Source organism: Aquarana catesbeiana, linkage group LG07, assembly GCF_042186555.1.
Source record: "Aquarana catesbeiana isolate 2022-GZ linkage group LG07, ASM4218655v1, whole genome shotgun sequence".
In the NCBI taxonomy this organism is placed as follows: domain Eukaryota; kingdom Metazoa; phylum Chordata; class Amphibia; order Anura; family Ranidae; genus Aquarana; species Aquarana catesbeiana.
In genome coordinates this window covers 277,296,312-277,312,509 of record NC_133330.1, presented here as the reverse complement: position 1 = coordinate 277,312,509, position 16,198 = coordinate 277,296,312, and positions in this window count along the sequence as shown.

Genomic DNA, 16,198 nt, shown 5'->3' with positions numbered 1-16,198 from the left:
ACTCAGGATCGAATGCCTCTGCAAACTTATGCTGCCTGGCCTCCCTGATCCTGAAAAGCCTGCAAAAGGACCCTAGGATTCGTGGTATCAAGGAAAGGGATCATTACTGGCTGGCAACCCTTCTTGATCCACGTTACAAGGTTAAGGTTGCAGAACTTATCCAGCCTTTGCAGAGGGAGCAGAGGATGAAACATTTTCGGGAGGCCTTGCAGAAAGGTTTGTGCAATGCGTTTCCAGAGCCTGGGAGGTTACAATTTCCTGGTGCTGGACAACGTGTTGCTGAGGCTTCGTTAAGTCACAGAAAGAGCGGTGGAGAAAGTGGCCGGCTGACCGATGCCTTCAGACAATTCTTCAGTCCTCAGCGCCAAGGTCTGATCGGTTCCAGCAACCATCGCCAGCGTCTGAATTACATGGTGCAGGAATATCTAGGGGCAAGATCAGACTTGGAGACCTTTCAAACAGAACATCCACTGGGTTACTGGGTCTTGAAGATGGACCACTGGCCAGAGCTTGCTCAATATGCAATTAAGCTACTGGCCTGTCCTGCATCCAGCGTTCTTTCTGGACGCACATTCAGTGCTGCTGGAGGCTTTGTAACACAGAGTGCGCCTGTCCACAGACTCTGTTGATCGACTCACAAAAAATGAATCAGTCTTGGATCACCAGCTACCAAGCACCTGATGCTGATGTAACCGATTGATTTTTCAATGGATGTGGGATCCCTTGAAGACTGCATATGCTGAGTGACTATCCTATTCCTCCTCAATCTTCATGATGATAGCTTCTAAGAATATTTTTGGTTCAGGGCACCACCACCACTGCCTAAGGCCCAATTTTTCTGCCCCTGATTAACAGGGGCCTGTAATTACAATTTTTGATCTAATATTTCACAGCAGGGCCGTTCCTGTGCTTAACATATCTCTGAGGCTTTACAGTGTTGTGCCACCACCACCACCGCCTAAGGCCCAATTTTTCTGCCCCTGTTTAACAGGGGCCCGTAATTACAATTTTTGATCTAATATTTCACAGCAGGGCCCGTTCCTTCAACTTAAGAAAAAACCTACAGTCCCTATCTTGTTTGTAACCCGGGGACCGCCTGTATACTGCTGTTCAGAGTATATAGGGCCTGAGGGTCCCACGCCTTTTTTTTTTTTTTTATAATTTGGGTGCGGGGTTCCCCTTAATGTCCATACCAGACCCAAAGGGCCTGGTAATGGACTGGGGGGGGGGTGGGACCCATCCTGTTTCTCTCAATGATTTTCATTTATATTGCCAGGACATTACAGCTGCAAGCAGTTTTAAATGACTTTTATTCCTTTAGAAATTTCATTTTGTGCAGGGACTGTTCTAAACACGGGAAAAATGTGCCACTTTACAGGCATACTATAGTCACCAATAGGAATGGTGCAGCGTTAAAAATATTAATGTAAAAATGTCCCAATAAGAACCAAAATAAATATGGTCAAACAAAAGTCCTCTCCGTCAGGAAGAAATAATACTCTAATCAGCGAGATCCATATTGAAAGGAGAAGAGAGATGAAAACACCGTCACCAACACCCAAACAAACTGACCCTTACCAGCAGTGTATGGGTTATACACGTGTGTAGAAAAAAGGCAGTCTTCATAGAATAAACCAACGATCTTCTAATGGAGTAGCACCACCATATTCCCCTCTGAACTAAATGGAAGGCTGTAGATCTCCTTTTGGTAGCTGGATATTAAACCAAGTATACTCCAGTATGCATATGCACCTCAAGGTCGTGGTATGTAGGGAATAAAAAGAAAACGCTCTCGCAATCTCCATAAACAAGGATGATTTATTGAAAAGATAAAAACCACTCACATTTAGTAAGAAGGTATACAGCAGTGTGAAGCGTCCAGCGCTTCTAACCACAAAGATGGCCACTGTGTCACCGTCCCACCGTGTCCTGCGTCGCCAGTCCCTATCATCGCCCAACGTTTCGTCATCAACATGTGTCTTCAGGGGCGTAGTTATGACGCAAACTGACGTGTATTTATAGGAACAACAGAACTGGACAGGCAGAAATCAGAGGACAGGAAGTATGACCTTCCGAACCGGAAGTAATATATCTCAAAGAGATTGATATATTAGATAGTAGTAATACTCAGTTTAGGAAAAGGACTTGAATCAAAGATAAAAATATCCTCAAAACAAATCTTATTATAAAACAATTGAAATATGGGTGATCATTAAATAAAAAATGTAGAGACAGAGCAGAGGTGGTTACCGGTGGTGGCGGCATCTTGTGGCCAAAATACAAACTACCATATAAATAATAAATAAAAAGAATTTGGATACAAAAAATACCTTACCCCAATGAATATCACTGGAGGTGGCGGCATCTTGTGGCCAAAGTACAAACTACCATATGAATAACGAATGCAAAGAATCTTGATAAGAAAATACTTTACACCAATGAATATCAGGAGGTGAAGAAAAACGACCACACTACATGATACCCAAAAAACATACCGAAAACATAACCAATAATGCAAAAATGAAACAACATAAAATTTAAAAAAAAGAATAAAATAGAATAAACGCAGGAAACCTAGCTGTTGCTAATAAAGGCATTCAAATCCCATTCCACATTCATCCCATATGGAAAATAGGTCCTGGCTTGGTATATCCATTTGGTCTCTAGCTGAGAGACCCCTCTAGTCATGTTGCTTCCCCTCCAATGACCAGAGAATTTATCAATTCCCAAAAACACAGTGCCCTTTGAATTACAGTCATGTTTCAGAGCATAGTGCTTCGATAGACTATGCTTAGGGAACCCCCTTTTTATATTATCAACATGTTCTTTAAGCCTAATGTGTAATTTTACGGATAGTGTGCCCTATGTACTGAAGCCCACAGGGGCAAATAATAATATACACCACATATCTAGTAGTACATGTAATGAAGGGCTTAATTGGAAAGGATTCATGGGTGGCAGTGGATTGGAAGGAATCTACTTTCCTAGATTTGTTGGTGCTAAGCTTACAAATCGGGCATCTCCTACAAGGAAAGAAACCCCCCATCTTTTGGAAGAACGAAATCTGCTTAGGTGGATTAATAATATTGGGAGCTACCTGTAGCCTCAATGGGGGAGCTCCCCTATATACCATACGCGGTAGGTCGGGCAAATCAGGGCCCAAAACCCATCTCCCTTCAAGACTTTCCAATGCCTTTGAATAATTTTATGAATCTCATAATATTGGTTAGAGTAGGCAGTGATAAACGAAAATTTAAAAGAGGTATCTTGAACTTTAATTTTCGCAGTTAGCAAGTCCTCCCTATTTTTCTCTCTTGCAAGATTAAACGCCACATCCAAGGCTTCCGCTGAATAACCCTTTTCAAGAAACCGCTGCCTGAGAATAGAGGATTCGGACACAAAGTCCTCACTGTTCGTGCAGTTACGCCTCAACCTTAGGAATTGGCTCTTAGGTACTGATCCCAGCCAGGCCTTATGGTGACAGCTTTTAGTGTCTATATAGCCATTGCGATCTGTAGCTATAAAATAGGTGGAGGTAATAAGAACACCTTCATTCACTCTAATGCTAAGGTCAAGAAAATGTATTTCAGTAGAGCTAGCCTCAAATGTAAGGGCAATACCCCTATCGTTAGCATTGAGACCAGCAATAAACTCCGACAGGGACTCAAAACTACCATCCCATAGGAGGAGGATGTCGTCTATATATCTTTTCCAGAACACCAGCTCTACCCTAGGTTCTTGATAGACGACATCCTCCTCCCATTTGGCCATGAAAAGATTGGCCATGCTCGGGGCAAATTTAGCCCCCATGGCTACACCCCTATTTTGAAAATAATAAGAGCCATCATGCCAAAAATAGTTGTGTTGCATGGCATATTCCATGAGAATACGTACATCAAATTACTAGGGAATCCGACGAATAAATATAAAAAAGAATTAGAACATTTAATACAATTGGGAGAGAAAAAAGAAATACTAAACAAGAAAGAATCCAAGTATCTCATTCCGGAGGCATGCAGGATACCAGTCATCTATACTGTCCCGAAAATACATAAATCTCTAGACAACCCACCGGGTAGACCAATCGTTAATGGGATAGATTCCCTCACATCAAGAGTGGGACAATATCTGGACCAATTCATTCAGCCAGCAGTACAGCAAACACCAGCCTATCTACAAGACACAAAGCATGTGTTACAATTACTTACCACAATACCAGTTTTAGAAGGAAGAACCATATTAGCCACGGTGGACGTTAGTTCGTTATATACTATAGTGCAACATCATGATGCATGTTCAGCAACTAAGTGGCTTCTCAGAAAATACAGCAATCTCATTTGCAAACAGAGAAAATATCTCATTAAATGCTTGGATGTTTGCCTGAAATGTAATTATTTTTGGCACAATCAAGCATTTTATAAACAAGCCATAGGGATTGCAATGGGTGCTAAGTTTGCACCAAGCGTGGCCAATGCGTTCATGGCCCAGTGGGAAGAGCAATCCATCTATAAAGACACCCCACCAGAACTCACCCTATATAAAAGATATATTGACAATGTCATTATTGTTTGGAATGGTAAAAGAGAAGCACTAGAACAGTTTCTAGAGAAACTAAACCGAAATGAAAAGAACATCCATTTATCATGGAAAAATCAATGAGAAAACAGTGGAATTCCTCGATTTACAAATCAGTCTGGAAGAAGATAAATTGGTCACCAAAACCTTTTTCAAACAAGTAGACACCAATAGTTATCTATCCACAGACAGTTGCCACCACAGAACATAGCTATACAATATACCGAAAGGACAATTTTGTCCGAATTAAAAGGAATTGCACGAGAGAAAAAGACTACAAGGAACAGGATGAATGAATTGGGTCCAGGTTTAGAGAGAAAGGATACGAACCCACTTGGATCAACCAACAAATAGAAGAAGTAAACAACATGGACAGGATAAAAATGCTTGAAAAGCACCCTCAAAAAACATTGTATCAAGAAATACCGAGTCTCATCCTAGATTATAGTGTACAACACAAACAAGTATCACATATCATTCAATGACATTGGCACATCCTTAAAAATGACAAAGATCTCAGTAAAATATTACCAGAACTACCAAATATCATCTACAAGAAAGCACCAACCATTAGAAATATATTAGTAAAATCAGTCGTTGAACCCCCACAACAAATGCCATACTCCTTTTTTTCAGGCAAAGGCTTTTACCCTTGTAGAAACTGCTTTGCGTGCAGACACGCTCAGAAGTTTCAGGGTAAAAGACAGGAATTTACATGTACCACAACACAAGAAACCCACAAAATTAAGGATTTTGTGGGCTGCCATACAGAGAGGGTGGTATAATTATTGCAGTGCAGTTGACCAACTACAATACGTAGGACGAACCAAGAGAGCCCTCAAAACAAGGATTAAGGAGCACATTCAAAATATTAAGAAAGGCAATCCCAAACACAATGTATCAAAACATTTTGCGATAGCACACAATAGAGACCCTTCGCAATTGCAATTTTGGGGGATTGAGAAATATAAAAGCTCGTGGAGAGGTAGCCACAAAGTCAGAAGTATCAGTCAAAGGGAGTCATACTGGATACATACTCTACGCACACTAACACCTAGAGGAATGAACGTAGAGTTTGATTTAAATTGCTTCTTAAATAATTTTTAATATTTTAATAATTTCAACATTTTAATATATTTTTACCATCATTTTCATAATAATTCTAATACACGTTTCAATGATTTGTGATTTTTTGATGAGTTTTTAGAATAATTTTATTAGAAGGAGATTTTTATTCTAATTACAAAATATTGACATATATTGTATTGATGTCAATTTTAAGAAGGTTAACATGGTTGCAATAAGTATGTTTCTGATTTAATACCTGTGTATATAAATTTGAGAATACATATGTAGAGACATCTCCTTAGAGACTCAGGTTGCGACTGGTGCCCTGTTACAATATATCTCATATTATACACACATAATATATACATACAATCTAACATCATTGCGTACAGTACATTGCGGATCACCAACATCCCCAATCACCGAAAAAATGGCCACCGTCTATAAGAATTCAGTACTATAGAGACAACTGCGCGTTGAAACACTATTAGTAACCACAAGAAAATGGCCGACATAGAATAGTATAAACACTTATATATACTGTTCATAGACCAAAAGAACACTCTCCTAGTTTTTTAATATTGCCTTGTAGTCTACCTCTTTATATTATTTTTAATTCTAAAGAGAACATAGCTTGAGAACATACACACAGATGTATATCGTTCAGCTTTGCCCTCTCAAATATGGCCGCCGTTCCATACAAATTGCCACCTGCAAGATGGCCGCGATAGCAGATATACATCTAACCACATCAAAAATGGCCGCCAAGACACTTCCGGAAACACAATATAAATGACATCCCTCTCGGGCCAATCCGGTTCCCCAGATGAAGTCACGAGCGGTGACGTAACGCGCAGGGCGTGGCAGAGAGCAGACGTAACCGGAAGTCAGTAAGGAGGCGCCTCAGACGCCGCTCCTCAGCTTGTTTATGCTTTTATGCTGTTTTTAGCTTTTGAAATGTAAGAGACCACTTGTATATTTTGAATAAATAGTATCTTTACTTTAAATACTACACTATTGGAGGCCTCTCTCTCTCCCTTCCCTGTTTATTCCACCGGACTGGTGGAGCCCAGGTGGGCAACCCCCTTCCCCCCTTTATCTGATAGGTACTGGTATATTGAGAGTTTAAGCCAACCATCACAGAACGCCTCACCTGAATCACAGAGAAGCTACAATACACAGGATCCATCAACACAAATATTGGATGCTTATATCTACTTCTTTTAAGGTGAGAGTCTAGAGAGCCCGTTTCACTGGATTCCTCCATATAAAACCATCACTATCATCTTCCCACACCTTTGATCCCAGCCACAGTTACACTACATTATGAACTTTTATCCATGAAGAGAGCATGCTTAATAGCACATTTAATCACATTTGGATTAATTTCTTCACCGTTTTGAACTTTATTGTTTGCACATTTTTTTCAATTTGAATACATGCACAGTCCTCCCCCTTTTTTTCACGGTTTGCACAGCTGTGTTAGCTGCACGCACTGAGCCACATTTATGTCAATATTTATGTATATGTGATAGATTTCAAGCGCGAAGTCCTTTATAGTTTTGATTTTGTTGAGTGTAATGTGAACACTTTTGATTTTGGTGCAGTCTTTAGAGACATCATCACTTCTTACTTTATTGACACTCTGCACATTTTTCATTCATTTACTTATTTATTTATATATTTATATATATTTATGTCATTGTTGGATGTCTATACATTCCTTTACTCTACATAGCGCGAGGGACACAATATATAATTTACTATTACACTATATTGCCTCTCTGTGGCTCGTTTATGGGGGAGCCAATTTTAACAGATCTAAAGATAAGCAGTGTTGGATTTACACTTCAGAGTGTAATACTTTGAGGAACTATCCTTTTGAAGAATTACCATTCACCATCCATGATTGAATGAATTTTGATCGATATCCTCTGAACCAGCGGTGCTCCGTAGGTGTTCAAGGGGCTATGCAAGCTCTCAAGCAAAAAGATGCCATGCGGTGCTTGAGTTGGTCTGCTTAGGTGACAGGAGCCACACTGGGGCAGAGATTCTGGCAGCTCTGCAGGGGCAGGCTCAGAGGTGGTTGACGCTATGCCAGCTTCAGCCAGGAATGGTTGTATGCGACAATGGCACCAACCTCCTCTCCGCCCTCCAACAGGGACACTTGTCCCATGTTCCCTGTTTGCCTCACGTCCTGAATTTGGTGGTACAGTGGTTCTTGAGTAGGTACTTACAGGATCTCCTGAGGCAGGCCAGGAAAGTCTGTGGTCATTTCTGCCGGTCATATAATGCCAGTGCTCTGCTGGCTGACATTTATTTATTTATTTCAGGTACTTATATAGCGCCGTCAATTTACGCAGCGCTTTACATATATATTATACATTCACATCAGTCCCTATACCCTCAAGGAGCTTACAATCTAAGGTCCCTAACTCACATTCATACCTATACTAGGGCCAATTTAGACAGGATCCAATTACCCTACCAGCATGTCTTTGGAGTGTGGGAGGAAACCGGAGTACCCGGAGGAAACCCACGCAGACACAGGGAGAACATGCAAACTCCAGGCAGGTAGTGTCGTGGTCGGGATTCGAACCAGCGACCCTTCTTACTGCTAGGCGAGTGTGCTACCCACTACACCACTGTGCGCAACATTCAAAGAGAATGCAACCTGCCCAAGAACCGCCTCATTTGTGACATGCCTACCAGGTGGAACTCAATGCTGACAATGCTGCAGCGGCTGCACACGCAGCAGAGGGCCATCAATGAGTACCTGTGTGAGTATGGCACCAGGACAGGGTCAGGGGAGCTTGGCTTTTTTTCGCCACGCCATGGGCTGCATGCACTGTCCTGTCACCATTTGAGGAGGCCACGAGGATGGTGAGCAGTGACAGTGCATGCATCAGTGATACTGTCCCTCTTGTCTTCCTGTTGGAGCACATGCTTCGTGGAATAATGGACAGGGCACTTGAGGCAGAACAGCGAGAGGAAGAAGAGGACTTCCTTACCTCTCAAGGCCCCCTTTATCCAGATAGTATTCCTGTGGGCCCACCGATCACACAGGAAGAGGAGGGGGATTGTGTCAGCATGGAGGTGGAGGATAACACTCAGCGTCAGCAGCAGTCTTCAAGGGATCGTTTGCAGTCCCCAGAAACCCATGGAGTTGTACGTGGCTGGGAGGAGGTGGTTGAGGATCATGTGACTCAGGACTCAGGATCGAATGCCTCTGCAAACTTATGCTGCCTGGCCTCCCTGATCCTGAAAAGCCTGCAAAAGGACCCTAGGATTCGTGGTATCAAGGAAAGGGATCATTACTGGCTGGCAACCCTTCTTGATCCACGTTACAAGGTTAAGGTTGCAGAACTTATCCAGCCTTTGCAGAGGGAGCAGAGGATGAAACATTTTCGGGAGGCCTTGCAGAAAGGTTTGTGCAATGCGTTTCCAGAGCCTGGGAGGTTACAATTTCCTGGTGCTGGACAACGTGTTGCTGAGGCTTCGTTAAGTCACAGAAAGAGCGGTGGAGAAAGTGGCCGGCTGACCGATGCCTTCAGACAATTCTTCAGTCCTCAGCGCCAAGGTCTGATCGGTTCCAGCAACCATCGCCAGCGTCTGAATTACATGGTGCAGGAATATCTAGGGGCAAGATCAGACTTGGAGACCTTTCAAACAGAACATCCACTGGGTTACTGGGTCTTGAAGATGGACCACTGGCCAGAGCTTGCTCAATATGCAATTAAGCTACTGGCCTGTCCTGCATCCAGCGTTCTTTCTGGACGCACATTCAGTGCTGCTGGAGGCTTTGTAACACAGAGTGCGCCTGTCCACAGACTCTGTTGATCGACTCACAAAAAATGAATCAGTCTTGGATCACCAGCTACCAAGCACCTGATGCTGATGTAACCGATTGATTTTTCAATGGATGTGGGATCCCTTGAAGACTGCATATGCTGAGTGACTATCCTATTCCTCCTCAATCTTCATGATGATAGCTTCTAAGAATATTTTTGGTTCAGGGCACCACCACCACTGCCTAAGGCCCAATTTTTCTGCCCCTGATTAACAGGGGCCTGTAATTACAATTTTTGATCTAATATTTCACAGCAGGGCCGTTCCTGTGCTTAACATATCTCTGAGGCTTTACAGTGTTGTGCCACCACCACCACTGCCTAAGGCCCAATTTTTCTGCCCCTGTTTAACAGGGGCCCGTAATTACAATTTTTGATCTAATATTTCACAGCAGGGCCCGTTCCTTCAACTTAAGAAAAAACCTACAGTCCCTATCTTGTTTGTAACCCGGGGACCGCCTGTATACTGCTGTTCAGAGTATATAGGGCCTGAGGGTCCCACGCCTTTTTTTTTTTTTTTTTTTTTTTATAATTTGGGTGCGGGGTTCCCCTTAATGTCCATACCAGACCCAAAGGGCCTGGTAATGGACTGGGGGGGGTGGGACCCATCCTGTTTCTCTCAATGATTTTCATTTATATTGCCAGGACATTACAGCTGCAAGCAGTTTTAAATGACTTTTATTCCTTTAGAAATTTCATTTTGTGCAGGGACTGTTCTAAACACGGGAAAAATGTGCCACTTTACAGGCATACTATAGTCACCAATAGGAATGGTGTCCCAATAAGAACCAAAATAAATATGGTCAAACAAAAGTCCTCTCCGTCAGGAAGAAATAATACTCTAATCAGCGAGATCCATATTGAAAGGAGAAGAGAGATGAAAACACCGTCACCAACACCCAAACAAACTGACCCTTACCAGCAGTGTATGGGTTATACACGTGTGTAGAAAAAAGGCAGTCTTCATAGAATAAACCAACGATCTTCTAATGGAGTAGCACCACCATATTCCCCTCTGAACTAAATGGAAGGCTGTAGATCTCCTTTTGGTAGCTGGATATTAAACCAAGTATACTCCAGTATGCATATGCACCTCAAGGTCGTGGTACGTAGGGAATAAAAAGAAAACGCTCTCGCAATCTCCATAAACAAGGATGATTTATTGAAAAGATAAAAACCACTCACATTTAGTAAGAAGGTATACAGCAGTGTGAAGCGTCCAGCGCTTCTAACCACAAAGATGGCCACTGTGTCACCGTCCCACCGTGTCCTGCGTCGCCAGTCCCTATCATCGCCCAACGTTTCGTCATCAACATGTGTCTTCAGGGGCGTAGTTATGACGCAAACTGACGTGTATTTATAGGAACAACAGAACTGGACAGGCAGAAATCAGAGGACAGGAAGTATGACCTTCCGACCCAGAAGTAATATATCTCAAAGAGATTGATATATTAGATAGTAGTAATACTCAGTTTAGGAAAAGGACTTGAATCAAAGATAAAAATATCCTCAAAACAAATCTTATTATAAAACAATTGAAATATGGGTGATCATTAAATAAAAAATGTAGAGACAGAGCAGAGGTGGTTACCGGTGGTGGCGGCATCTTGTGGCCAAAATACAAACTACCATATAAATAATAAATAAAAAGAATTTGGATACAAAAAATACCTTACCCCAATGAATATCACTGGAGGTGGCGGCATCTTTTGGCCAAAGTACAAACTACCATATGAATAATGAATGCAAAGAATCTTGATAAGAAAATACTTTACACCAATGAATATCAGGAGGTGAAGAAAAACGACCACACTACATGATACCCAAAAAACATACCGAAAACATAACCAATAATGCAAAAATGAAACAACATAAAATTTAAAAAAAAGAATAAAATAGAATAAACGCAGGAAACCTAACTGTTGCTAATAAAGGCATTCAAATCCCATTCCACATTCATCCCATATGGAAAATAGGTCCTGGCTTGGTATATCCATTTGGTCTGTAGCTCAGAGACCCCTCTAGTCATGTTGCTTCCCCTCCAATGACCAGAGAATTTATCAATTCCCAAAAACACAGTGCCCTTTGAATTACAGTCATGTTTCAGAGCATAGTCCTTCGATAGACTATGCTTAGGGAACCCCCTTTTTATATTATCAACATGTTCTTTAAGCCTGATGTGTAATTTTACGGATAGTGTGCCCTATGTACTGAAGCCCACAGGGGCAAATAATAATATACACCACATATCTAGTAGTACATGTAATGAAGGGTTTAATTGGAAAGGATTCACGGGTGGCAGTGGATTGGAAGGAATCTACTTTCCTAGATTTGTTGGTGCTAAGCTTACAAATCGGGCATCTCCTACAAGGAAAGAAACCCCCCATCTTTTGGAAGAACGAAATCTGCTTAGGTGGATTAATAATATTGGGAGCTACCTGTAGCCTCAATGGGGGAGCTCCCCTATATACCATACGCGGTAGGTCGGGCAAATCAGGGCCCAAAACCCATCTCCCTTCAAGACTTTCCAATGCCTTTGAATAATTTTATGAATCTCATAATATTGGTTAGAGTAGGCAGTGATAAACGAAAATTTAAAAGAGGTATCTTGAACTTTAATTTTCGCAGTTAGCAAGTCCTCCCTATTTTTCTCTCTTGCAAGATTAAACGCCACATCCAAGGCTTCCGCTGAATAACCCTTTTCAAGAAACCGCTGCCTGAGAATAGAGGATTCGGACACAAAGTCCTCACTGTTCGTGCAGTTACGCCTCAACTTTAGGAATTGGCTCTTAGGTACTGATCCCAGCCAGGCCTTATGGTGACAGCTTTTAGTGTCTATATAGCCATTGCGATCTGTAGCTATAAAATAGGTGGAGGTAATAAGAACACCTTCATTCACTCTAATGCTAAGGTCAAGAAAATGTATTTCAGTAGAGCTAGCCTCAAATGTAAGGGCAATACCCCTATCGTTAGCATTGAGACCAGCAATAAACTCCGACAGGGACTCAAAACTACCATCCCATAGGAGGAGGATGTCGTCTATATATCTTTTCCAGAACACCAGCTCTACCCTAGGTTCTTGATAGACGACATCCTCCTCCCATTTGGCCATGAAAAGATTGGCCATGCTCGGGGCAAATTTAGCCCCCATGGCTACACCCCTATTTTGAAAATAATAAGAGCCATCATGCCAAAAATAGTTGTGTTGCATGGTATATTCCATGAGAATACGTACATCAAATTACTAGGGAATCCGACTAATAAATATAAAAAAGAATTAGAACATTTAATACAATTGGGAGAGAAAAAAGAAATACTAAACAAGAAAGAATCCAAGTATCTCATTCCGGAGGCATGCAGGATACCAGTCATCTATACTGTCCCGAAAATACATAAATCTCTAGACAACCCACCGGGTAGACCAATGGTTAATGGGATAGATTCCCTCACATCAAGAGTGGGACAATATCTGGACCAATTCATTCAGCCAGCAGTACAGCAAACACCAGCCTATCTACAAGACACAAAGCATGTGTTACAATTACTTACCACAATACCAGTTTTAGAAGGAAGAACCATATTAGCCACGGCGGACGTTAGTTCGTTATATACTATAGTGCAACATCATGATGCATGTTCAGCAACTAAGTGGCTTCTCAGAAAATACAGCAATCTCATTTGCAAACAGAGAAAATATCTCATTAAATGCTTGGATGTTTGCCTGAAATGTAATTATTTTTGGCACAATCAAGCATTTTATAAACAAGCCATAGGGATTGCAATGGGTGCTAAGTTTGCACCAAGCGTGGCCAATGCGTTCATAGCCCAGTGGGAAGAGCAATCCATCTATAAAGACACCCCACCAGAACTCACCCTATATAAAAGATATATTGACAATGTCATTATTGTTTGGAATGGTAAAAGAGAAGCACTAGAACAGTTTCTAGAGAAACTAAACCGAAATGAAAAGAACATCCATTTATCATGGAAAAATCAATGAGAAAACAGTGGAATTCCTCGATTTACAAATCAGTCTGGAAGAAGATAAATTGGTCACCAAAACCTTTTTCAAACAAGTAGACACCAATAGTTATCTATCCACAGACAGTTGCCACCACAGAACATAGCTATACAATATACCGAAAGGACAATTTTGTCCGAATTAAAAGGAATTGCACGAGAGAAAAAGACTACAAGGAACAGGATGAATGAATTGGGTCCAGGTTTAGAGAGAAAGGATACGAACCCACTTGGATCAACCAACAAATAGAAGAAGTAAACAACATGGACAGGATAAAAATGCTTGAAAAGCACCCTCAAAAAACATTGTATCAAGAAATACCGAGTCTCATCCTAGATTATAGTGTACAACACAAACAAGTATCACGTATCATTCAATGACATTGGCACATCCTTAAAAATGACAAAGATCTCAGTAAAATATTACCAGAACTACAAAATATCATCTACAAGAAAGCACCAACCATTAGAAATATATTAGTAAAATCAGTCGTTGAACCCCCACAACAAATGCCATACTCCTTTTTTTCAGGCAAAGGCTTTTACCCTTGTAGAAACTGCTTTGCGTGCAGACACGCTCAGAAGTTTCAGGGTAAAAGACAGGAATTTACATGTACCACAACACAAGAAACCCACAAAATTAAGGATTTTGTGGGCTGCCATACAGAGAGGGTGGTATAATTATTGCAGTGCAGTTGACCAACTACAATACGTAGGACGAACCAAGAGAGCCCTCAAAACAAGGATTAAGGAGCACATTCAAAATATTAAGAAAGGCAATCCCAAACACAATGTATCAAAACATTTTGCGATAGCACACAATAGAGACCCTTCGCAATTGCAATTTTGGGGGATTGAGAAATATAAAAGCTCGTGGAGAGGTAGCCACAAAGTCAGAAGTATCAGTCAAAGGGAGTCATACTGGATACATACTCTACGCACACTAACACCTAGAGGAATGAACGTAGAGTTTGATTTAAATTGCTTCTTAAATAATTTTTAATATTTTAATAATTTCAACATTTTAATATATTTTTACCATCATTTTCATAATAATTCTAATACACGTTTCAATGATTTGTGATTTTTTGATGAGTTTTTAGAATAATTTTATTAGAAGGAGATTTTTATTCTAATTACAAAATATTGACATATATTGTATTGATGTCAATTTTAAGAAGGTTAACATGGTTGCAATAAGAATGTTTCTGATTTAATACCTGTGTATATAAATTTGAGAATACATATGTAGAGACATCTCCTTAGAGACTCAGGTTGCGACTGGTGCCCTGTTACAATATATCTCATATTATACACACATAATATATACATACAATCTAACATCATTGCGTACAGTACATTGCGGATCACCAACATCCCCAATCACCGAAAAAATGGCCACCGTCTATAAGAATTCAGTACTATAGAGACAACTGCGCGTTGAAACACTATTAGTAACCACAAGAAAATGGCCGACATAGAATAGTATAAACACTTATATATACTGTTCATAGACCAAAAGAACACTCTCCTAGTTTTTTAATATTGCCTTGTAGTCTACCTCTTTATATTATTTTTAATTCTAAAGAGAACATAGCTTGAGAACATACACACAGATGTATATCGTTCAGCTTTGCCCTCTCAAATATGGCCGCCGTTCCATAGAAATTGCCACCTGCAAGATGGCCGCGATAGCAGATATACATCTAACCACATCAAAAATGGCCGCCAAGACACTTCCGGAAACACAATATAAATGACATCCCTCTCGGGCCAATCCGGTTCCCCAGATGAAGTCACGAGCGGTGACGTAACGCGCAGGGCGTGGCAGAGAGCAGACGTAACCGGAAGTCAGTAAGGAGGCGCCTCAGACGCCGCTCCTCAGCTTGTTTATGCTTTTATGCTGTTTTTAACTTTTGAAATGTAAGAGACCACTTGTATATTTTGAATAAATAGTATCTTTACTTTAAATACTACACTATTGGAGGCCTCTCTCTCTCCCTTCCCTGTTTATTCCACCGGACTGGTGGAGCCCAGGTGGGCAACCCCCTTCCCCCCTTTATCTGATAGGTACTGGTATATTGAGAGTTTAAGCCAACCATCACAGAACGCCTCACCTGAATCACAGAGAAGCTACAATACACAGGATCCATCAACACAAATATTGGATGCTTATATCTACTTCTTTTAAGGTGAGAGTCTAGAGAGCCCGTTTCACTGGATTCCTCCATATAAAACCATCACTATCATCTTCCCACACCTTTGATCCCAGCCACAGTTACACTACATCATGAACTTTTATCCATGAAGAGAGCATGCTTAATAGCACATTTAATCACATTTGGATTAATTTCTTCACCGTTTTGAACTTTATTGTTTGCACATTTTTTTCAATTTGAATACATGCACAGTCCTCCCCCTTTTTTTCACGGTTTGCACAGCTGTGTTAGCTGCACGCACTGAGCCACATTTATGTCAATATTTATGTATATGTGATAGATTTCAAGCGCGAAGTCCTTTATAGTTTTGATTTTGTTGAGTGTAATGTGAACACTTTTGATTTTGCTGCAGTCTTTAGAGACATCATCACTTCTTACTTTATTGACACTCTGCACATTTTTCATTCATTTACTTATTTATTTATATATATTTATTTATGTCATTGTTGGATGTCTATACATTCCTTC